General features: G+C 41.7%; 1 protein-coding gene across 2 annotated transcripts in view; it reads left to right on the top strand.

Annotated features, from left to right (window-relative positions):
- The first annotated feature begins 2,571 nt into the window (after nt 1–2,571).
- Nucleotides 2,572–24,160, top strand: part of WASF3 (WASP family member 3) — a 62,568-nt gene continuing 40,979 nt past the window's right edge. For both annotated transcript variants that reach the window (XM_042839265.1, XM_042839264.1), the window contains exons 1-2: nt 2,572–2,624; nt 20,427–20,518. The gene's annotated coding sequence lies outside the window, so the exon portion shown is untranslated. The remainder of the gene's footprint in view (nt 2,625–20,426; nt 20,519–24,160) is intronic.

Below are 24,160 nucleotides of genomic sequence, written 5' to 3'. Positions count from 1 at the left end.
CAGTATTCCAGAAATCGAGGTATATTAAAAGGAGAAGAAAAAAAAGCAAAATAGTTAATAGTCTCAGGAAATATTCCTGGAAAATACGAATAGAATGAAAATATCAATAATGAATGTAATATTGAGCATATGAATAGCACAAGAAATATTTACACAGACTTGTCAAGGCTAAATAGTTTTGCATTAATGGAAAAGAAATTCCATTAACAGACACACAGTAACTCATGAAGCATCTTCTGTTGTGCATCGCATATATCCTCTGGCCATCCTAAATCAATTACCTCATTCACAACTTGGAGGCCCTTTCTACAGGGTGGGACTGTGGCTGGAGGCAAAGCAATTTATTGCAAGAGCTGATTCAGCAAGAAACTCTTCAGGGGCCTATCAATGTTCCATTAATAATCAGAGATGCTGTAATGATTATTGGTGGCACCGTAAATCATTTGAATAACATCATTTATTTTAACATTACTCAGCAACTTGGTGTTTCCTGAAAGAGAGAAAGGTTTCTCAATCACACAATATGCTCTTTAGCAGGAAGCAACAAGAAGTACAAAACTTTCAAAAGGTTGTTTCTTCTTATGCTGCACATTTTTTTGAGTGAAATCAATTACACAAGAAGAGGAAGTCCTTACAAATCTGATTTAAGTCAGTGTGAGCACTGCTAGGAAAATTTCATGCTCACTTCCGCTAACCCATCTTGACTTTGGTCTCCAGTAACTCTGCCTTTTCATTACTCCCTGAAGCCTCATTCTGCCTTCAAATGAAATTAATAGCAGAAAGATCAATCCTGGATATCTTTTGGTGCACCAGTCCAAACCTGAATCTATTCGCTTCAGAGGGCTTTTATGCAGCATCATTTTACCTGAAAATTGTAACAGTTAGACAAAAGCTGATAGAGTTATTCCCTGCAGATAATTTTAGCACTTTTTCCTTTTTCTGTCTCAGGATGAAAACTTAGTACAGATTAAATGCAAATTGATTGCCTTACTTGCAAATTCCAAGGCAAGGGCAAAATTGCATTAATAAAGCTCTGCCTGAGTCCCATTTTTACAAGATTTAGATATTATTAAAAAGAGCGATGGGTGCTGAAATGTCACAAATAGAGAGAAGAAAAATAAAAGGGAAGAAATCCAAGGGACTGGAACACGGGTGGATCAAAATAAACGCTCTTCGATATCTTCCATCACACAGGACACTTGCTTGTGTTGACAGAGCAGAAAAAAATAACCGGTAGCGACAGGTCTGTTTGAAATTAATATATTTTTCCAACCTCGAGAGCTCATTTTCAATATGGAAAAAAGCTGCCACTGAACGAGCATTAATGCAGCAGCGCTTTAACGATGGTCATTTAACATCGGTTTTATTTTGCGGTCTCTGAAAAGTTTCCTCTTTCCCGCTGCACGTCTTAGGGAAAACAGCCTCCTTTTTAACGAAGTGACTTTTATCTCCTATGACCGCGTGCAAGCGAGCCCTTAGCTGAAGAAAAAGACCGTGGCTCCCTTCTTTAGCTTTGTTACTCGGTGACTCCTCTCCGTTTGCTTTGCCAGCGATCTTAACGCCGTCACCATCTGCACTACAAAGCGCAAGTAAAGCCGCACGGCTTAACGCTTTTGCCATATAACCTTCTGTGATTACATCGGCGGTTCTCAAGCTGCCGCCACTCACCACGTTTGATCGCGGCGATTTGGGATCATTTTTCCCCACAGGGCAGCAGCTCCGAGGAGCCGCCCGTGAGCCCGACCGCCGCGTCGGAGTCGAGCAAACTTTGCGACGCCCCACACGCTCGGCTCGGGGCGGCTCCAGGCAGCCCGCGTCCAGCCGGGGTCACCCATCGGCGGCCCCGAGCCCTTTGAAGTCCGGAGGCGATTGTTCCGCGCCCCCCGGAACCTCGTTCACATGGAAACGTCGGGGCTTTTTTCTTTTTTTCTTTTCTGAAGGCTTCGCGGCGACCCACAAAAGCCCCCCGCCCCCGGGACCGCCACAAAGGATGCAGAGCGGACGTCGTCTGGGCCGCGCCGCAGCTGCGACTCGCGCAGCCCCGGCCCCCGCCGCAGGCCCCAGGCCTCAGCGCGGGTGGGCGCGGGCACGGCCGGGGCGCGCACTTGGGATTCGCTGGGAAGTGGGTCAGCGGGGCGGGCGGAGGGCGAGGGCACGGCCCGGGCTGCCCGCCGCCAACGGCAGGGAGGGAGGCGAAGGGCGGGAGGCGGGCGGCAGGCCGAGGGAGAGCCGAGATCGACCCCGCGCCCGAGAGAAACCGCCCGCCGGCATCCCTAGGCCGGGCTCGCCCCGAGTGCGCGAAGCGGCGAGCCGGCAACCCGCGGACAGCCTTCTTGCGAGCCCCAGGTAGGGGCCGCTGATTGACGGCTCGACCCTCCCTCCCGGCGTTTCCATTGATTGCTTTTCACGCCAATCAAGGAGGTTGCCGGCGAGACATTGGCTGTCGCCCGTCCTCCTTGTCCCGCCCCTCTTGGCGCGGGCCAAAGGGGGAAGCGAGGGGGCGGGGCTTTCGGCCGAGGGGCGGGGCGGTGGGGGCGCGGGGGCTCAGCCGGGGAAGGCTTCGCGCGGTGGCGGCGGTGGCCGTAGGGGACGGCGGCGCGGGATGGGACGGAGCGCGGCGTCAGGTGGGTGAGGGGCCGCGCAACCGCCGCCACCTTCTCCGGCGGTGGTCTGTAAACCGAGGTCCGTGCTGTGGGGCCAACGCCGGCCGTGGGATGCGGTCGTGAGGTTCCCGGGCAGAACGCGCTTCGCGCGCACGGGCGGTTCGGATTTGCGCTCCGTGCAGGAATGGGAACGCGGCGTGTGACCGCGTCTTTGTGCCGCTTTGTCAGCGGTGGGGAGCGGGGAGCGGGGAGCGAGTCCTCCCGGAGGGAAGGATGGGGCGGATTGGGACGCAGCCGGGAACTCGGGAGACTTAACATCCGAGGGGTGGTTGTGCTTCGCTGTGTGCCGGGCTGGGCTCTTTATTTTGTCTTTACGCGGGGAATCGAAAAGCGTTGTTTTTTGCGTGAGATAGCGGTGTTGTTCTGACTTGGCCTGAGACGGTGCTTTCCCTGGTAGCGCGGTGCTGCTTGGAGGAGGGAGTGAAGTAATGGAGTAACGGTACGGCTGCGCTTCTCCAGCACGCTGCCCTGCTCCACAGCCAGCATCTCGGAGCTCAGCCATCCGGCTGCTGCTACGTGGATCGGTGCGATGTGGGACCATTAGGTTGTAAGGACGAAGTGACAAGTTACAGCGCTGGCAAACTTGAGGATCCAAAGGATTGAACTCTGTATTTGAGCTGTGGAAATGTACTTTGTTAGGTGTTGCGCTCAGTTAGCGCTAGCTTAGTTTGGCATTTAAGGAGAAAGCAGACTTAGGTGGAAGAACCGTCACTTGCACTGAAATGGAGGCCCCACGTCGTTCTGGCTCTGTGAACGTGGCTTTCAAGTAGGTCCTGCCAGAAGGAGGCTTTATCTGTAGCTGTTCAGCCTGTCACCAGGACCGGGCTGTATTCCCGCTGAACAACGTGGAAGCAAGATATATTTCCAGAAGCATTCTGGGGTTCTGTTATGCAAAGCAAACTCTTCTTCTGCTGGCTGAAGGGTGACTTCAGAGGGGTTTTTTGCTGTTTGCATGGCTTGTGGAAGTGGGAATGTAGTTACTGGGCAGTGAATGGAGAGGTTTTGTTGTATGTGAAATAATTGAGTCAGTCCTTTTTCTTCTCCTTTTCCACAGCTATTTTCTTCACATAAAGAAAATTAGAAAACACTTCTTAATCAGATGCTGAAACAATGGTCTTGATTATACACAATAGTTACGGAAGTTGTGCGGTCTTTGCTAATCTTTCTGTTTGTGGAAGTAATAAAAAATGACTTTATTCCAGAATTAGAATTGCTTGTGTTATAAAAAGAGACTTTCATAGCAGGAATAAGTTAACAGGGCTTCAGGTTTGATTTATATGGTTCAGTGCATACTATTCTCTATAGTTAATGGTAGCGTAGCCATGCTCTGCTTTTTAGAATATGCCCTGTCTGTACAACGTATCTTAAATAAACAATGATGATGATTTTAGGAGTGCTAATAGCAACTTCTTACGCACCGGTTGTTCTTTGTTGACTAGATTAGCTCAGATGTATATGGTTTGTTCTTCAGTGTGAGGAAGCATACCATGTATTTATATGAAACAATTAAGTGTCTGCAGGCATTATTTCTCTGTAGAGGGAAGCAAAAGAAAAGCCACAGATGTGACAGATGATAGTAATGTTAGCTCAAAGCTTCTTGTATGCAATGATTAGTAGGGCAGTGTTTGAAAAAAAAAACAAACTCCAGCAGATATTGCAGAGAATTACAGAAGAGCTAATAGCAGATGAGCATTTAAATCGCTGTGTCGGTGTCACCTGGACAGTGGATTAGCTCTCATGCTTCTGCAAGTATTCCATTTTGTCTGAACTTCCTGTGTAGACAATTCAGTCTTGGTAGAAAGAAGAGTAAATGGAGTAGTGTAGACTGCTGGAGAGAACTGCTTATCTTATACTAAGTAGATGTGGCTCTTAGGGATGTGGTTTGATTGATGTGGTGATGGGTTGACAGTTGGACTAGGTGATCTTGTATGACTTTTCCGGTCTTAAAGGTTCTGTGATTCTGAAATAAACATATGCAGTTAAATCTTTGTTCTTTTGAACCCACCCATAGCACCATCTTCCAAAGCTCTTGTCTGCTTATAGCAATAAATGGGTGAAAAAGAAATCGTACCAGTGAAGTCTGTTCTTAGTTGCTGTGCGATTGCAGTACAGTCTTGTAACTGAATTTGAAATAGATTTTGTAACACAGCACTTCATCATCTCTTTCATTCAAAGTTGTATCGATATTTCACCTAATTCATGGGTGGCACCAGTGAAGTTTTGGACTTTTTGTGGTTGTTACTAAGAACTTGCTGACAGCGGATGGGAAGACAATGTTTTCACCTGGCTAATGTCTTAGAATCATAGAATTGCTCAGGTTGGAAAAGATCTTAAAGATCATCAAGTCCAACCACAACCTAACCATCCTACCCTAACTCTAACAACCCTCTGCTAAATCATGTCCCTGAGCACCACATCCAAACGGTTTTTAAACACAGCCAGGGATGGTGACTCAACCACCTCCCTGAGGAGCCTATACCAGTGCTTCACAACCCTTTCTGTAACGAAGTTCTTTCCTGATAACCAACTTAAACCTCCCCTGGCACAACTTGAGGCCATTTCCCCTTGTCCTGTCACCTGTCACCAGTGAGAAGAGACCAACCCGCTCTCACTGTAAACACCTTTCAGATACTGGAAGAGAGCAGTAAGGTCTCCCCTCAGCCTCCTCTTCCCCAGACTGAACAGCCCCAGTTCCTTCAGTCTCTCCTCATAGGCCATATTTTCCAAGCCCTTCACAATCCTTGTTGCCCTCCTTTGGACCTGCTCCAGCACCTCCATGTCCTTTCTGTACTGAGGTGCCCAAAACTGAACACAGCACTCGAGGTGAGGCCTCACCAGTGCCGAGTGCAGGGGCAGGATGACTTCCCTAGTCCTGCTTACCACACCATTCCTGATCCAAGCCAGGATGCCATTGGCCTTCTTTGGCCACCTGGGCACACTGCTGGCTCATATTCAGCCGACTGTCCATCAGTGCACCAAGGTCCCTTTCCATCAGGCAGCTTTCCAGTCACTCCTCCCCAAGCCTATAGGGTGTCCGGGGTTGTTGTGACCAAAATGCAGGACCCGACTTTTGGCCCTACTGAAAGTCATACAGTTTATCTTGGCCCATTGATCCAGTCTATCCAGGTCCCTCTGTAGCGCCCTTCTCCCCTCAGGCATCTTGAACCTTGGCTCTGCAGAAAGACTGCTACACCACACATTTTTTCCTGAGAACCTAGCCTGAGTTTAGAGGTAACGATGAATTAATATGAAATAAGACCATGTTTATTTGTTCAGCACTAATGTGTGAGCGCTTTCCTTCACGCTTACTGGCATTTAGATCCAACTGTTCAGAAGCCAACCTGTTGTAAAAGCCTCTGAAATGTTGCATGGGGTGGTTGTATCTGCAGACGTGGTGTTGTTTTTCACCCCTATAAAATCTGAAGTAACTGAAATGTGTTTAGCTGTTCACTTCTTTTTCCTCCTCTAAAAGAAGAAACAAAATGTTTGGGAAGAAATATAGAAATATGTGCGTCGGATCAGCTAAAGATCAGAAGGGAAGTCTTTGTGGTCACTTAAAGCAGTGAAATCAGAGCTTACCTTGGTCAGGTGAAGCTACTGGAGAATTTTTGTGAAGGTTTATTAGTATGGCAAGCATATATTAGACTTGTTTGTGCTTTGGAAGACAAATCCAATTTCATTTGTGGTAGGGATTTACAGGGATTCTTAAACACTTGGCAAATCAGTTTTCCACTGAAATGTTCGACATTAAACTAATGGTGTTCTCTGGGTCTGTGGTCAAACATGGTATTTTTACTTATTTATTTATTCATAATGGAGTTTATATTTAGCAGAATTCTGGTTACTAATTTTCAAGATTTTGGAGCAGCTTCCTACCTTTTGAGTACAGGTGTGACGTGACTTCTTTGTTCTCTTATGGGTTTGATAGCCAAATGTGTTTGTAGGGATCAAGACTGGGGGAAAATGTGTGATTCTTGTAAGTGTGGATTATCTTTATGCCATGTTGATTTTATTTTTGAGTTGCCACTACTGATGTTACTCTGAGTTAAGTATCTTTTAAGTGCAAAAAAGTTGAGTTGCTCAGGTAGAACTTGATTAATGCTTGTGTTTGTTTTAAACACAGAAGTCAGTCAAAACCAAAAAACGTTTCCCCAGCATTTCATAAACAGGTTATGTTTAAAATATGTTGGTTCTCTCCTAATCATTCATAATTTCAAGTTGTCTGGCGAGATGTGGCTGTTGTGTTGCTTTTTTTAATTGTTTATTTGAAGTACTGGAAAGAACTGGCAGGAGAACTTGAGTGCTGAGTTACAGAATTGACTAAGAATTAGTGAACATAGTAACGTAACTAAAGTAAACATCTTGGATGTGGTCAGCATACAAGTATTTTGGCTTTAGCTATTGAATTAATCTTGCATTCTGTAAATAGTTAGATTTTTGTAATGGTCTTCACAATGTGATGCAACCTTTAAAGTCCTGGTAAGTGACATAGAGAGCGTACAGATACTGTCAGTAATTTGAATCTGTCCTAGGTTCATGTTTTCTGGTCATTATAATGGACATAAATAGGAGTAATCTATCTGACGCAGTCCTAACTTCCAATGAATCTGTCAGAAACAGCATTTTAGGTTGACTTAAATTTGTTTTTTTTTGTTGTCCTGAAATAAAAATATTCTGGTGCACAGAGTTATGGCCTGACTTGTTTTCTCTCTAGTTCCATAAATCAGAACTAGATTCAGTTTCCCTGTTCTTTGGCATGACATTTTATTGCGCATCCCTGTTGTTGAAGTTGGCCCTGCACAGAAACTATGAAATAATTTCTTGTGGTAGAACTCTATCAAGCATCATTTATTTGCACAGCAGTCTGCACAGATAAATTCACATTAATGAAATATATTTATCACCATTAAGTTCAAATACTGCAGGTTTTCTTGGAGGCTCATGCAGTCGTCGTCTCCTCCTGTGCAGCTGTAAAAGCATAGTTTGGCAGTTGTAAATAGCGTGACTATGTTCTGGGGGTGCTTTTTTGATCTCTGAATACACACTTTGTTTAGAATGATATATGTACTATGTTTTTTGTGTCCTCTCAGTTTTAGATTGCTTGACAGAACTTTGGAACTGGGAAGGAAATTTCGTATTGTAAATAGTGAAAATGCTATTTCATGCATGATCTAAATGCAATTGATAGATAAATTTCTCCAACTTCATGGCAGCTTCTAATGGTTATAATTGATCAGGCATTTGAAATTTTACATGGATATTCTTAGGTAGGCAAAGAGTGGTGAAATCTCTTTGCTGTCATTTGGCCTTTTTTTTGTATTTTTTCCTACTGATTTTTTTTTTCTTGAAGGTCATTCATCTGGCCTTTCTGAGGTGGTGTCAGAATTTCAGGTATTTGACTATGAGTATATGAAGCCATTTCTTATGTGCATTGTAGCTGTTGCTGAGCAGTTGACTACAGAAACAAGCTGCTGGTTGGAGTGGAGCTATGGTAGTACAGTGTAGAGGCTTCTCCATCTTCACTTGCAGTATTCAGTTTGGCTGGGTATGCTTCTAGGCGTGTTGGATTTGCCCAAGTGGAAACCCTCATCTTTTGGGGACGTGTTTCTTTCTATCTAGCACAGTGCTACCCTGTTGTTAATGTGTCAGAGATTCTTGGTTCTGGGAACTCTTTCGTCTGCTCGTTGGGAATTGAGTGATGGTGGATTTTCTTAGATGCTCAACTTTGTCACTTCTCATATTTTTCAATGTTTTTCTTCAGTAGCTTGTCCTTTAGGTTGTTGAGTAAATAGATAATAGTGTGCAGTAATATTATGGATTAAATGAGCATGCTTACTTCCTGGTTTATGGAGCCTATCTAACAATCTTATTGTTCTGGTAGATTATGTAGGCAGAGATCATTGATGGCATAAACATACAGCAGTGGAAATGCAACGTGACAGGAAATGCAACGTGACAGTGACAATGCAACGGTGTTTTGGAGGCTGGAGTCCCACAGACTGCTTACAAGACAGCACATGCAGCATGTGCGTTGATACGCGAGCCTGGAAGTCGGACGTATCTAAGCTGTGCCAAGTTAGAAACATCTCCTTCACATTAACAATGTCAGTGGAGTTTTTCTCTTTGGCAGGAGGCCCTGCTTGCTTCTTGCCTGACCTCAGAGGTGAAGCTCAGTGTTCTGATATGATAGCACCTCACCAGAAAGTGATTCTCAGGGCACGAGCTGTACGGGATGTACTGGACAGAAGATGATATGGTTTTCTTAAACACTGTAGTACCAGCTGTCTTTTATGTGCTGTGCACGAGGAGCCTCATTTATTTATATAAAGACTGAGTATAGATAGTCAAATTATTTGCTGTATGCTATGGCTGGTAGATGCTTGTGGATCCGTATCCTTGGGCAGATTAGATCATCAAAGCAGAAGTGCGTGCTAATGTAACAAAACTTAATCTGTCTGTATTCTAAAAGGACAAAAATATTTCCTTTTATTGTTGGGAATTCATAGAAACTGAAGCTGAACAAAGCACCACATCAGTGAAGACTGAGAAGCTTGTATAATCTCATCAGAAATGTTTTATGCAAGTCTGGCTGCTAATGCAAAAAGGACCTAATGTTAATTAAGACTGCGTGTGAAGGACAATGAGCATAAGTTGGGAATTACTGGAACTCTGCCATATTTATAGTAGAGAACAGGAGATAAACTGTAACCATCGGGGCTGTCTTCCCTGGACTCGTTAACCCTTTGCCTGCTCGTCACTCGCTGCCGAGGGGCTCTTTGTAGCAACTGGAATCTGGGGGTGAAGTTTATTCTGATCCTGGTTATCGTAATGGCGTGCTGGAGTTTGACTATTCCTTTATTTGAGTGTTTCCAGTTAACACATATGGTTATAGTTGTTGTCTGCAGCTGTTGCTCGCTCATCCTTCTCCAGTAGCTTTTTTTCTTGCAGCCTGGAACTGTGTTGCAATGCCTTCATTTGAAGGCTGAAAAAGAGTAAACCCTCTTTTGTCTTGTGTTTGTAACGGCCTGTAAGGTAAGGACCTTGCCTTTGTGTTACTGTTGTACAGCTGAACTGGGAGTCCTTGTAAAACAGTTGAACAGCTATAGCCCTTCTATCTAGAACTCCCTTCATTTAAAAACAAACAAACAAACAAACAAAACCCATAAAAAAATAAAGGCTGGAAAAGGTGCAGATCCTCGTCTGTATTCTCATGACTTGGAAATTTAATTAACATTACAATATATGGTTTGCTCATAGCCTGAGCCTTCAGTTTGTTAGTGTCCCAGGGTTCTTGTACATCTCCATAGTGACAATCATTTTCTTAGTAATAAGCAGTAGTTGGTTTTCTCAGTAATAAGCAGTAGTTGGAGAACTTGTATTTGCAATGGGTTACAAACAGAAAATATTCATGTATGTTTACATGAAATATTGGATATTTTTTTTTAATCTTTGCTTTGGAATCCTGTGGTGGAAAAGGTCATTATTCCATAGTGTTGAGCAAATTTGTTAGTGTGCCTTTTCCTATCAGAGCAGCAAGCAGCTCTGGAGACTCTTGTGCCACAAGACAAGGCCTGGGAGCTTCTTTTATTTAGAGCTTTTAAATGGCCTTTGGAAACACTCTGAGAAGCTTTTCTGCATATCGTTACACGTGAATGAAGAAATGAAGAGTTTGAACTTCTGAATCTGAACTTCTGAGCTTCAGAATGGGAACTCTAGTGAAAATCTGTCTGTCTTGTTTTTTTGTAGCAGTTACAGCTTGCTGCTGAGCTTCCTACCAAATGCTGAAATCCTCCGGAACTTCTGTCAGAATAGGTTTATTGCAGAATTATTTCCTGGGAAAGTACTGTTTTTCTTCTAAAGACTGAGTGCTGCTCTGAATACTTAAACAGATGTAAACATGGAGGAGATAGCACATCACTTCAAATAAAGCCTGCATTTAATTATTCAACTTCTGTGCTGGATTTCAAGATGCTTGCATGTATTACTGTTTTTTTGCACATGGCTTGAATATTGAAATTCCTTCTAGCCTCCATGTGCCAACTTAAAGCTGTATGAATGGGGCTGTAGTTAACCCTAAAATAGATTTTAAGCAGGTAGTCTTGGAACAACAGTACAGGTGGCTTACTGTTAGTTCTGGGTTATCTGTGTAATAGAAGGGTGTTTACCAGGCTGTGCTGGACAAACAGACCTGCAGATACACAGAAAGCATCGTGCTTTGCCCACTGTTCTTTCTACAGGAAGAAGCAGGCACAAGAGTTTCTTTCAGCATTCAGCACCTTCCTTTGTTTTCTCCATGCTTGGAGATGTCTCCTTTGGCTCAGCCACCTTGTTTCTCTGCAGGCTCTCCATTGTGCAGACCTTACCTGTCTTAATCATCTCTACTGAAGCAATTGCTTTGCATTTATAGCAAGTAAAGGGTTGGAGACTTGAAACATTGCCTTAATATTGTGGCTTTCTGAAATACACATAAGTAAGTCTTTAAGAAGTATTAAGTGTCTCTACTGCTTTCTCTGTCTCTTGATCTGAAATGACTTCAGCTGCAGTGAAATAACTTTGCCTTTGAAGGGCAAGTTCTGGTGGTTTGGTTTGTCCTGCCCATGGCAGCAGCAGCTGAAAACCCCCGGTTTGATCTTTGCTTCTCTGTCCTATATTTTAAGATGAATCTGCTAACGCTTTTTGTTGCGTGCCACTTCCTCATTTGGATTTTCTGTTCCCCTTCCTCATGCTGCAGATTCTCTCCTAAGCATTTCTTGTGATTTCTTCTGAATTCTTCTTTTACTTCCCTCTCAGTCATTCTTTTATAACCTATTATTCCCCTTAAGAAAGAACTGCTTTGTGGTAAACTGCTTTGTGCCATTTCTGGTTAAAAAAAAAAAAAAACAAACCACAACCCACAGATGCTTTTCGTATTTTTAAGGAGTGAAATGCTATGAGATTAGAAACAACAACAACAACAAAACAATGAAATAGCAACACAACAAACCCTTCCCTCCCCTGCTACAGTCATCCCAAAAGAAACTTAAAATGGGGGAAAGTAGATGTAAGACTTCAAATGCATTGCCAAATGTAAACACTTCTTTCTTCTGAGCCAACTGCCTACTATCAGATATCTTTAAACCACAGAATGTTGTTTTTGGCAGGGACATCAGAAAGAGTATTTTCTCTTCTAAACAGTTGTTGTTTGGAAAACAAGCATATGTCTGGCATCATCATGGATCTTCAAATTAGGAAAAAGTGATTTTATTTCCAAAACGTAGTAAAACAGTTTTCAGTGAAATCAAATGTTAAATGGTTTTTGGAAGCTTAAACGTAATGGTGTGTCATTACAGTTGATGAGGTTGAAACAACAAGGGCAGCTAGCCCTTGAACTGCTAAGTGTTAATCATAGCCTGGCAAGGTTTTTGCTCAGCCCAATTACTGGGCTCCAGAGGAGCACACAGCCAAAAACAAGGCATCTTTTTGGAACTTTTCAAAGCTGAAATTAAATGTTGAGGCTCTGATATAAATTGACAGCTTATTTATTTGTAAGTGACTATAAAGTTAACCTATAGATATGAATGTGCAATTTTAGCATCTCTCTTCTTATTTGGCTTTGGTTAGAGCTATTGCTGCAATAGAAAATACATTGAAGTAAGCTTTGTGTATTTAAGGGATGACAGCCTACAGGGTGAAAAGCTTTGATTTGTTGGTAAGAGATAACTTTATGCTGTGTTACAGGTGAATAAATACAATGTATAGCAGTTCCAGATACCCAAAGAGGTTAGTTTAGGCTCATTAACTTACGGGGAGAAGGTAAGAATGGAGAAAAATAATACGCTTTGGCAGTGAGTGGGGGACGTTGGGGAGATTTAACTCTGAAGGTTGGAAATATGGGTGTTGAACATGGAGGAGGAAAAGCAGGCAGCGTAATTGAGGCTTATTTTAAGTGGTCATATTCCCTTTGAGATGTTCAAACTCCCTGTATTTTAAAACTAAAATATGTGTGGGAAGCATTGAAACTAAAACTTGATTGAAATACAGACCCTGAAGGACCAGTATTCCTTTGTTACATGTGTGCTTTTGAGTCTTCTAAATCAACTTTGAACAAAACATGAATGTTACTGCAGGAAATACAAGATTTGTAGAAGTAATTAAAATCTATTATGGATTAATTTGCATGGTATTACTAATATTTCATTAAAAAATCTTGCTTTTTTGCACATGTCTTCAGGTGTACAATATAGTTTTGATTTTCTGTGTTCTAAGCAAGCAGGACTTGCTGATTTAAATGCAGTTCTTAATAGAGTGTTGAAAGAAGAAAAGAATTCGCTTAATCAAAGTGGGAAAATTGCTTGTTACGGTTTTTCTAGAGGCATGAAACAAGTTTCAGTGAGTTTCTGAATGGAAGAAAGTGTGACATGTTGAACAGCTGGACCTTAAGGATGAAGTAGTTGAGGGGAAAGCAGAGGCAGATATGGTACTCTGCGACTGTATTCACCTCTCACCAAAAAAAAAAACCAAACCAAACACCCCAAACCAAAGAGAGTGTTAGTTAACCATATTGTATGAGATTGAGATGTATAACAATTTTATCCAAGAATGGTTACTGACACTGTAAAGGCTTAGAGGAAAGTGAAGACCACTTCCTTATTAATACATAGTGTCTGCCAAAGAGATTATTTGTAGTCAAAGGGAGACTTCATCTATCAATCATCTGGTCTGGTAATAGTTTTCACCCACTCTTTACTTTTACCTTTTGTTGCTAATGCATGAATAAACAGCTCCAGAGCTGTTTGTGCTTGAGGTTGATAGTGCATTATTGCTTCCAGCTGTTAAATCAATGTTCTCATCTCAGAGGTGGCAAAGTTATGAAGGGGCGTGAAATCTGGAAATGTCTTTTGTGTAGTCTTTCATACTTTTGAAGTCTGGCTAATCCCTTTTGTTTTGCTTCCTGTTTTTTTCAAAAATGCATCTCGTATGAGATTACAAGTGGTGGATCACTGCTAGTGGGTGGTGGGCTCTTTATTCTACTTGTTTTTCTGCTTAGGGAAGGACATATATTTCTGTAGCAGCAAGGTTATATCTGGAAGGTTGTACTGATCCAAGTTGTAAAGTCTTAAACCTCAATCTTTAGTGAACCACATCAGGGCAAGGATTGTATGCACGCTGGTTATTGTTATTCTCACTCTTTACTGGGGGCCTTTCTGGAGGGCAAGGCATCCCTGCTCTGTTGTTCATGAAAAACTGTAGCCTGTGGGATCAGGTGATACTTTAAAGTGGTTCTTCATAAAAGAGCTTTTAAGAAAAAGATTCTTACCTTCTCAGCCTGTTTCAATTCACTGTGCTTGATGCAGAATTTCCAGGAATTTTGTAATTTGTGATAATGTGTGTGGTCAGCTCAGGGGATTGTGGTGCCTGCACCACCACAGCAAATTTTAGTTACAAACTTGACCTATGTAGAGCTAAATGAGTATTTCAGTCACTTACGGTGGGAGAACAAAGATTTGATCAAGCACTGAATTCTCAGTCTTTGCTTGCTGGCTTTCCATGCTATAGGAAATCTTTACATCATCAGACACATGCTTGTGTTTTTGAGCAAACACGTCATGCACTTAACACCAGCAGTACTCAAACTTTTAGCAGAACCTCCCTTTTCTGTAACAGCTTGTTTCTGTGCTGCTCCTCTGCCAACCCCAAGCAGCTGTGAGGCAAGAAGGGGAAGCTCTGTGTCACAGCTGTGCTGCTCATTCTCTGTCCTTTGGGATGTGGAGCTAGAGCCCCAGAGCACTGTATGTTCCTGTGTGATGATTGGAAGACTTGGATCTGAACCTGTGCCAGATTCCTTACTGTCCTTTCCCTTCTCCTTCAAATGGTCAGTAATAACCAAAAGACCTGACTGCTTTCGCTCTCAAGCGTAAGCCACACCCTTATTTTGGGCCTTCTTCAGCAGACATGGCATTATGTTAGGCATGTGGCCTGTTTTCTTTCCTTTTCTGCTTAGTAGTACCTTTTGCTACTACTAAGAGAGTATCTTTTGCCCTTTGAATGAAAAAACTGATATAGATTTATTGATGGGTTCTGCCTTTCAGCAAACAGTTATCACTTCTTCAAGACTTCTAAGATTTTTTTCCCCCATAGTTAAGATATTTTGCATCTTACTTAAATTCCACTTGCAATTAAACCTAGAGAATTCAAGGGCAAGAAAAACTCTTTTCAGCAGTGTGTGGAGACAGGACAAGGGAAAACAGCCAGAAACTGGAGCATAGGAAGTTCTGCACGAATGTGCACAAGAATTTCTTTACAGTGAGGGTGATGCAGTGCTGGAACAGGCTGCCCAGGGAGGCTATGGAGTCTCCTTCTCTGAAGATATTTAAGACCCAGCTGGACACCTACTTGTGCGACCTGCTGTAGGGAACCTGCTTTGGCAGGGGGGTTGGACTTGATGATCTCTGGAGGTCCCTTCCAACCCCTACGATTCTGTGATTCTGTGAATGCCAGGCCTTGGAGATAAGAAAGAATCTTGAGAAAGGAAAGCTTCCCCTTGGTCAAGGAGAATCTGGTTGGAGTAGCCAACTTGGATTCAGCAGGAGGAGATTGTGCTTGACCAATGTGGCAGCCTTCTGTGGTGTTGCGGTTGGCTGGGTAGATGAGGAGAGAGCATCATGTGCTGAGTACCCTGTCTTCAGTAAGGGTTTTGAGGCTGTCCCCCATAGTATCTTCATGGGTAAGCTTAGAGGATGTGGGACAGGTGGATGAACAGTGAGGTGGAATGTGAACTGGTTGACTTGAGGCAATCAAAATCTGTCTGGATGCTCTCTTGTGTAACACTTTTCTGTATAACCTACTCTAGGAAACCTGCTTTAGCTGAGGAGTTGCAGCAGGTGATTTCCAGAGGTCCCTTTCAACCCTTACAATTCTGTAATTCTCTTTAACTTGTGAAAACAACATGCATTATTTGTAACTTCCAGACTCTTCAGTAGAGGAGTGCAATGGGGTCATTGAAAATGTAGTTGGAATGGATATTTTTATGGTTATTGGAAGACTGGAGAGGGATCTCAGACAAGAGACTGACTGAGAAACCTGCAGTCACATTAATAGGAAATGGTAAGGGAGATCTGGAATATACATATCATATATTATACATACTAAGAAATACAGCTGTGTTTTTGGTATATTAGACTTGATTATTGTATCTTGATTTTTTTCACTGTATCAAAATTTCTTTGTGGAAATCGCTTTTGTAAGATACTGCTTTTGAGGGCAGCTGGCTGCTTCTCCAAAGTAGAAATGTGTCCCAATAGAAAACACTGACCATGGTGGTTGTTTGTTTTTTATAGAAAGCATGCCAATCTTTTTTTAGCATGGACTTCAGTGTATATAAAGTTTTTGTAGACACCTGTTTCAACCACTAAATGTTTTTTTTTTCTGCATTTATATCCTAACATTTTAAAAGGAGTCATGAGAACTGTATCAGAAGTCAAGTAGAGCGTAGTGATTACCACTGTGGTATATTTTGACAGTGAAGTTTTAGGTCAAGACAGTGGATTACTGTGCTGAAAGATATAAAGTTTTAAGTGCGTAATCTTACTGCTGTCTCCTTCCTTTTTGCTCTTCTTCATAGCTGTGAGGCTACGAAGGGAAATATCAGATTTGTTTTACTTTTTTTCCTTAGGCATTCTGAAGCCTTCTAAACTTCATTTATCAATCTTAGTTGTTAGGTATTTCTTTTTAGGAATACGTATTTGTATGTGTGGCATTTTTGACTTTATATTTTTTCAGTGGCGCCTTGTTCTTGCATGCAGGTCATGCTTCTGTTATTCTTCTACTTTTCTCTAATGTCAGCTATAAACTACATAACCTTCTACTATTTACAGAGTAATCTGAAGTGAACAATTTCTTAATTCTTGTTGGGGCAATGGGCAGCTCCTTTATTTGCTTTCAGTACTGCTTGGTTATCTGAATGTTGTTTGTGTTGCTCATGTCACTGTATCTACTGCTGAAACATTTAACTTGAAGGCCTGTATCTGTCTTGCCTCGAGCCATGGGTGAGTATCTTCAGTGATCCAATGGGTTTTCTTTCTGGCTGGGGTACTTAAATGTGTAGCACCTGTCTGTATTTCTCAGTGATTGGAGAATCTTTACTGTTTAGATCTAAGATGACAGAGTGAAAGAATTATAGCTGCATCGTGTTTGATATTGGTGTATTAAGAGACCTAGAAGGCAGTCTAGGATGACGTTGTCTTTGGATTTGGCATTGTTTGCAGTGAAGAATCAGTGCTGGCTATCCAAGAAGAGTGCTGGCCTGGGCAAGCCTCTAACTACTGAGGTGCCAAAGAGGTGACATTTGGGGGTGGTCAATGCTAACATGCTTCTTACCTGCCAGAATGCTTGGCAGACCAGTGCTGTTACTGTCTGGCTCGTGGTCTTAGCTGACTGTCTTTTCTAGATGGTGAAATCTCAGAAAGACAAATATTTAACCAGAGATAAATTCCAGCTTCTGGTTGACATGCGTCTTCTGTCTAATATCATCAAGCAGTAAATATTTTTACCATAATCCAATGAATGACAGTGAATAAGAGAGGTACTGGATACAGGTTGAATATTTTTGCTTTGTTGTATGCTTCAAAGCAAAACTCCAGGAGCATAAACTCACTTGGAAGGACTTGATGGCAGTGGATGCACTAGATGCTGCAACGAAGTCTGACCATCAAAGCTATTTTCAGGGAGCTATCCTTAAAGAGCTCAGGAGAGGTCAGATTGCCCTATACACTCCAAGGACAGCATATATCCTAAGTCTGCATCTCTAGATGTCTTTGGACATCTAGACATCTGTGCTCTGGACAGCAGCAACTGAATCTTAAGTTAAAGCCACCTGGAAAACATGAGATGCTGTGTCTTCCTTTGTGCTGCAGCTGTCATGTCTGACTTGAAGACTGAGATCTGGCTGAGACCCAGTCTAAAGAGAAGAGACTTTGTAGTTATCTTTATCAATCTCATCAAAGCTGCTGAGGATGGGCCACTACAAGCCCCTTGCTTGGTTCTGAGTAATTGTTTTCATTGCTGTGTTGTAGAATATCACCCCATGCCATGTAGAAGCATTTCATTCAAACATCTTTTTGATGCGTGGTTCTGCTCTTCCAATACCCCAGTAGCACTTTGAGTTTTTCCAGATTACTTCTATACAGCTTCAGTGCAAGATTTTAGTTGCATGCTTTTGAGTACAGGAAATTACAAAGGCAAATCAGTACTGAAAATTTTAAACACTTCCTTTTGTATGTATGTAATAACAGCTGCTGTTTTGACTCGAACTACAGTGGTAAGCTTTGGATGTCCGTGTATGAAACCGTGTTTTAAAAACCCTCCCCCATATCCTACAAAGCAGACTTCACCGTAAAATCCTTTCTTCACTATTTTGATGATGACCTACTGTTTGAATACTTTTAATCCTCAATCTGTATAAAAGTTATGTTTTGCATTAAATCCTTTTCCTCTGTGGATTTCTGAGGTAATCCTCTGTATGCCACATAGCTTGTTCTTTAAATTGCTTGCATACTAAGAGTTCTGTTTAGAAAGTTTTAAGACACTGATTTTAAACACAATTCAGCTGTGTATATATTTCTATCCAGAACTCAGTTTTATATGCTTTCTATCTCTAAAGTTGTATCCTATTGAAACTGTTGAGTACTTTCTGTAGTTTCATCAGTCACTGTAAGTCGAATGTGGCACTTGGCAGAGGAGTCACTCATGTGCTAGATAATTTTTTTCTTTAAATGACTTCTGTTGGGATTCCTTTCCTCTTGGAGATCTTACGGAAAAGAAAATCCATTCAAAAGGAAGTGTGTATATTTGGTTGTGCTAGGAGATGGAGATTTGTGCTGTTAAGGGTGTACTGAAATGTATTTTCCTTTATCTCATACTGTGTGCATCTGCAATATATTTTTCATCAGTTATCTGTCTCAAGTATAGAACATATGGAGACATAATGCATAAGGACATAGCATAAGGAGAAATTGTGGACTTTGTCATTGTGTTCCATTCCTGTGTTCTCTGTTGGTTTTGTTTAATATTTTAGTTAAAAATAAATCAGAAAAATGTCAGTAGAAGAGAAGGCACAAAACATCTTGGTGTTGGCCATGTCTTGGTGTTGGCCATGACTTGCTGTTTTCGTTTAATGGTATAAGGATTTATACTGTCTGCTGGAATAAGTGTCAGGATACTTGGTATCATTTGACCATGAAAAATGTGCAAGATTCTCATCCTCACCATCCATACGGTAATTCTTGGCATTCTTCCCTTCACTGTAGGCTGTACACATTGCTGACCTGAGCAAAGAGTTCATTCATCAGAGGGTGGATTCAGTGATTCAGTTTATATAGTGCAGCCTTACAGACTGTTGCATCAAGGACTAGTGTGAGGAGGCTACTCGAGATTCCTAAGGTGCTTCTCCTACAAAGATTAATGTGATGTAAATATATCCCCAGCCATCCTAATAGCATGGTACTAGAGGGTTTAAGTTCTTTATAAAGTTCCAGTCACCTTGTACTAAGCTAACGCTCTAAAGACGTATATTTTGTAGGATTTTCTCAGTCTAGATCTAAAGCAGATCTGCTATTTCTCAAGACATGAGTATAACTGAGTAAATAATTGTAACTTGTGTGCTCATGAAATCACTGGGGTGATTTTTCAGTTTCCAATTGCAGGAGAAGTTGCTAGGTTTCTATGTTTTCCCTCACTCAATCAGGTACAGGAGTTGCTAGAAAGTAAAGTAAGCTCCCTGTGAATGACTGCAAAAACTATCTTCTCAATACGGGTGTAAAGTAATGGGTGCTGATGAGTTGGTGGTTGGACTAGGTAATCTTAGTGGTCTTTTCCAACATTTTTGATTCTATTATTCAATTCAGATCACTGATGTTAACAGGGTACTTTGTGTATAATTTTAGTCACACATGCAGCTCACATTTGGAAGACACCTCTTCCCCATGTAGTGCACAAATCCTTGTGATAAGATGGGAAGACCTCTGAGTATGAATGAACATACACATTTGTGCATTTTATATACACATATATACATTTTATATGTATATTCAGAACAGTTCCTTCTGAATGCATATGAACACTTCAGTGAGGATCAAGATCTTGGTCAACTAGTGGATGTTGGTAGCAATCTAACTGGAGGAGGAATATTGTTTGCAATAGGTGTCCACTGCAGCACTGCTTACTGGAATTGAGAGGGAGGGCAGCATGCTGTTAAAGCTATGATACTTTGAGGGAGGATAAAGTAAATTCAGGGGGGAGTGGTGAACTATTCTCTTGGAGCTAAAATCCGTAATGCTTTTGTGGAGACAATAACTTATTATTGCATGAGCTGCTCATTACATTTTTAGTTGGTTTGTTTTAGCAAGTATGTATCTAAGTAATATTTAATCTACTGTGAAGTGTCTCAGTGGGATTCAAACTTGTGTTTCGTTATGCTTTACTATAAGCCATTATCTTCAATTTTTCCATCCCCGTCTTTAAGTGGGTCAATCTTACTTCCTCTCTAGATATTTCTTGTTAAAAACAGGGGCCTTAATTATGAAATAGCCAAGCATTTTTCTGACCTTTAAAAATATAATTAAGCTCTAGCATGATGTTAGTGTTCAGCTCAGTAGCACCTCTAGAGACTCATACGTGTTTTTAGTATTTTAATTGATCAATGAGCCTGGTTTTTAATGTATGTATTTAGTTTGTCATTCTGATACCCAGAAGTCAAAATTACTGATGATTTTGTCTTTCTGATTGCAGATAAAGCCACCTGAGAGTGCTAGCAAGTTACAGAACAACCGTTTTCCCAAACGGGTGAACAGAAAGGATATTCTCTACTTCCTTTTTTAATGGTGAGTTGGTCAATGGAGCTCATATTGAACACACTTTGTGATGTATGACTCTGCTATTTAAAGCTGTGGTAAACTTCTTAAACTGGAGACCAATGCTGAAGTTTGGAAACTGTCCAGAAGGTTTTGAATTTTGACTGGGAATCAGGCTTGTATTTCTCTCATGTTGAAGATGGGCTGCATTAGGCACTGAAACAACTGGCAAAACACACTGACAGGACAGGAGCCTGTTATTTAGATAGTAATCTTGTTGTGTAGAAAACAGAAATTTATTGTATTTGTGGATGCTCAGGAAATACCGGATTTTAAATTTGCATCCATTAATTATTTTTACCCTCTATAATCTGTACTTTGCTGATGTGCTGTCTTAGAGATTTAAACCAAATCTGCTGAGGTTATATGTTTGACTGCTTGCCTCAAAAAGTGCAATGGATAACAAAAGATTTATATTATTGATATTAAACTAACATCCCATGGAAAAACCCTCTTTTCCCCAGTCTGTCTTGGCTGGGATGCTCTGATACACTCCACGCTTCTGGATGCAGAACATGTTTTCTGTTTGTGGGAAAGCAAGAAAAAGCTGTGTAGCATCTGCTTGACTGTGATGGAAGATATGGGCTGTGCAGGTTGAAGCTAGAAAGGACTTCTGCCAAGCTTTAGGCAGTTTTGTTAGTGTAAGTAAAGATGTGCTGATTTTAAGAGACTGCAGCTTTTCTACATCTGTAACGGGAAGCAGAGAAACCTAAAACCTGGGGGGCATCTTTAGTGTTCTTCCTTTTGAGAAGACAATGAGGTTGAAAGCAGTGTTTAGCTGTTTGTGGTAGAGACCCCTTATTTCCAAAGTCTGTGAAATAAGCCTGTTTTGCATGTATAGTAAGGTGATTTTAAGTTGAGTCATTCTTGTCCTCACTTGGATGATCAATGTGCCTTGTCTCTTCTTGCTTCTCCAGGTTTCCCAGTGTGTAGCTAATACAAACAGCCCAATAGTTATGAAGTTGCTCAAAATAAAATATAACTGTTAACTATTCATGAAAGGTATAGATTCCTTAAAGTGCCAGCTTTTTGCTGGCTGAGTTGTCCAAAATTCTCCTGCTGTTCTCCAGAAGCCTATTTCTTTCTGCCCAGCTATAGTAAACTAATGAAAAGCACTGACTCAGTCAGCAAAAAGCTGTAGTTCATTAATTATATAGCAGTGTTAGGAGAGAGAAGCAGGACGGTGTTTCTCAATTGAGTGCTCTGTGGAGGTGGGGGGAATGTCCCAGGAACGAGGAGAGAGTATCCTGTAATCTTTGCATTGTAAGTGCGTAAAGTCAAGTTCATGTGGATCTATTTTTTAGTAGAGCTGACTTAAAAATCGAAGAAATGCGATCACAGATTCTGATCTTAATTGAGAGATGCATGCAATGTTCATGAGCTTCTGATGTTTGCTGATCTTGATTTTAAAGGAGACTTAGTATTTGTGTTTAACTCTTGCATGTATTGGCTTTGGATTCTATGCAGCGTGCCTTTATTTCTCATTGGGACTTCATAGAATCACAGAATCCTTAGAGTTGGAAGAGACCTCTGGAGGCTGCCTAGTCCAACTCTCCTGCAGTGAACAGGGACATCACAGCTACGTCAGGTTGCCCAGTGCCTTATCCAGCCTCACCTGGAAAGTCTTCAGGGATGGGGCATCAACCACATCTCTGGGCAACCTGTTCCAGTGCCTCACCACGTGCACTGTAAAACAGTTTTTCCTTACATTGAAACTAAATCTGCCCTCTTTGAGCTTGAAACTGTTTCCTCTTGTTCTGTCACCACAGTCTCTGCTAAAGAGTCTGTCTCCTTCTTTTCTGTAGCTTTCCTTTGGATACTTGACTGATGTTTGGAGTTGAAGTACTTTATTTTTGAATTGTAGCGTGGCAAAATGGATTTGATGGTCATATGCAAGGTGAAGTAATTTGATAAAAGTGGCATCTGGGCAGTGAGAGACCTCAGTATGCCCATCCTGTTCAGAGCAATGGTTTGAACAGATTCTTCATAATGACGGTCTATATGAGCAGTTCAATACCATGTCTATACTACAAATGGTTGCAGTTTCTGGATTCTTCTTTGAACTCTTTTTGTGACAGGCATTACAGTAACTCCCCTTCAGAATTATACAGCTAATATGTGGGAATCTGCTCGAAGATGAGGTTTAAATCTCAGTTGTCTGTGCACAGATTTAACTAAATCAGTTTCTAAATTTAAACTGATGTGGTTAAATTGCTTCTTGAACTGTGTGTCGATTAGTCTCTGATGGCTTGATTTTTCCATATATGCAGTTTGTCTCTGTGGATTACATTGACTATTTAAAGCGTAGTTGAAAGCAATGTTAAGAATTGATTAGTTACATAATTTGGTGTGTGAAAGGACAGTGTAATCTTCAGGAGACAGTATTGCTCTCTGCAGCCCGAAAGGAGGTTGTGATGAGATGGGCTTTGGCTTCTTCTCTCAGGTAACTGTGATAGGACACGCGGGAACAATCTCAAGTCATGCCAGGGGAGATTCAGGTTGGGTATTAGGAAGAATTTCTTCTCAGGAAGAGCGATGAGGCATTGCAATGGGCTGCCCCGGGAAGCGGCAGACTCATCATCCCTGGTGGTGTTTAAGGGTAGATGTAGTACCTGAGGACATGGTTTAGGTGAGGAATATTGGCGATTGGTGAATGGTTGAACTAGGTGATCTTAGGTCTTTTTCAACCTTTATGATTCTTAGATGACTCAAATGATGCTTCTTGAGAATTGGCATCAGTGCCTTTGTGCCTAATGTTAATTTGTTAATCTACAGAACCTCTGGTCTCTAATGCAGTTGTGCAAATTTTGCTTAGTTTGTTGTGATCCTCAAACAGCCTTAGGCCTTAGGCTGACAGCCGTGATACTGCCTGCCTTCTGGAGCCTCAAAACATGGCCACTCATGCACAGTGGCCAGCTGCTTGCAGCCATGGTCAAAAAGCCCTGTCCTTTTGGATTGTGAGGTCTCACCAGCTCAGTGGGATTTAAACTAATAATCGTGTTTCCCAATATAGTATTTCACTCACAAGGATAACAGCAACACCAGTTGGTGGGATGGATGCTTCTTAGCTTGTTGAGGCTGTGAAGCTGAGAATGTGGTGTTTGAAGGGAAGGAGGAGGACCTGACCCTACTGTTTGATGAAGGGAGAGGGGGCCCTGGCTTCTGACTTTCCTCGTAGAACTGTTCACATTTCCTTTATAAAACAGTGATACGTTCAGATGGAAGTGCAGAAATAGCCCTGAAAAATGGAAATTTTGTTTAGAGGTTTGCAACACAGACTTGATGGTTTTAGATGAGAGAACACTTTGGGGGAAGTGAGCACTGATGCATGATGCAGTTAGGAACTGATGATGATTGTCTCTGACTCGGTGTGCAAATCAAAAGATGATGATTATTGTGTTACGTCATCTTTGCAAAACGTTTTGTTTTTGAAAGGCATGCATTTTACTTAAGGGAAAACACTCAGCACCTTCATTACAAATCTTCTGTGACAGGCTATACGTAAAGACTAAAGGCATAAGGAGAGCCTTTGAGTATTCTTTGCATCCCCCGGATCTTTCTGTCTAGGTCAGCTGAGAAAAGGAGAGGATGAGAGGCAGCAGGCACAGACCA

Source organism: Centrocercus urophasianus, unplaced genomic scaffold (assembly GCF_019232065.1).
Source record: "Centrocercus urophasianus isolate 14NV4802_14NV808 unplaced genomic scaffold, USGS_Curo_1.0 seq_9, whole genome shotgun sequence".
Taxonomy (NCBI): domain Eukaryota; kingdom Metazoa; phylum Chordata; class Aves; order Galliformes; family Phasianidae; genus Centrocercus; species Centrocercus urophasianus.
This window is presented reverse-complemented; position numbering and strand designations above follow the sequence as displayed.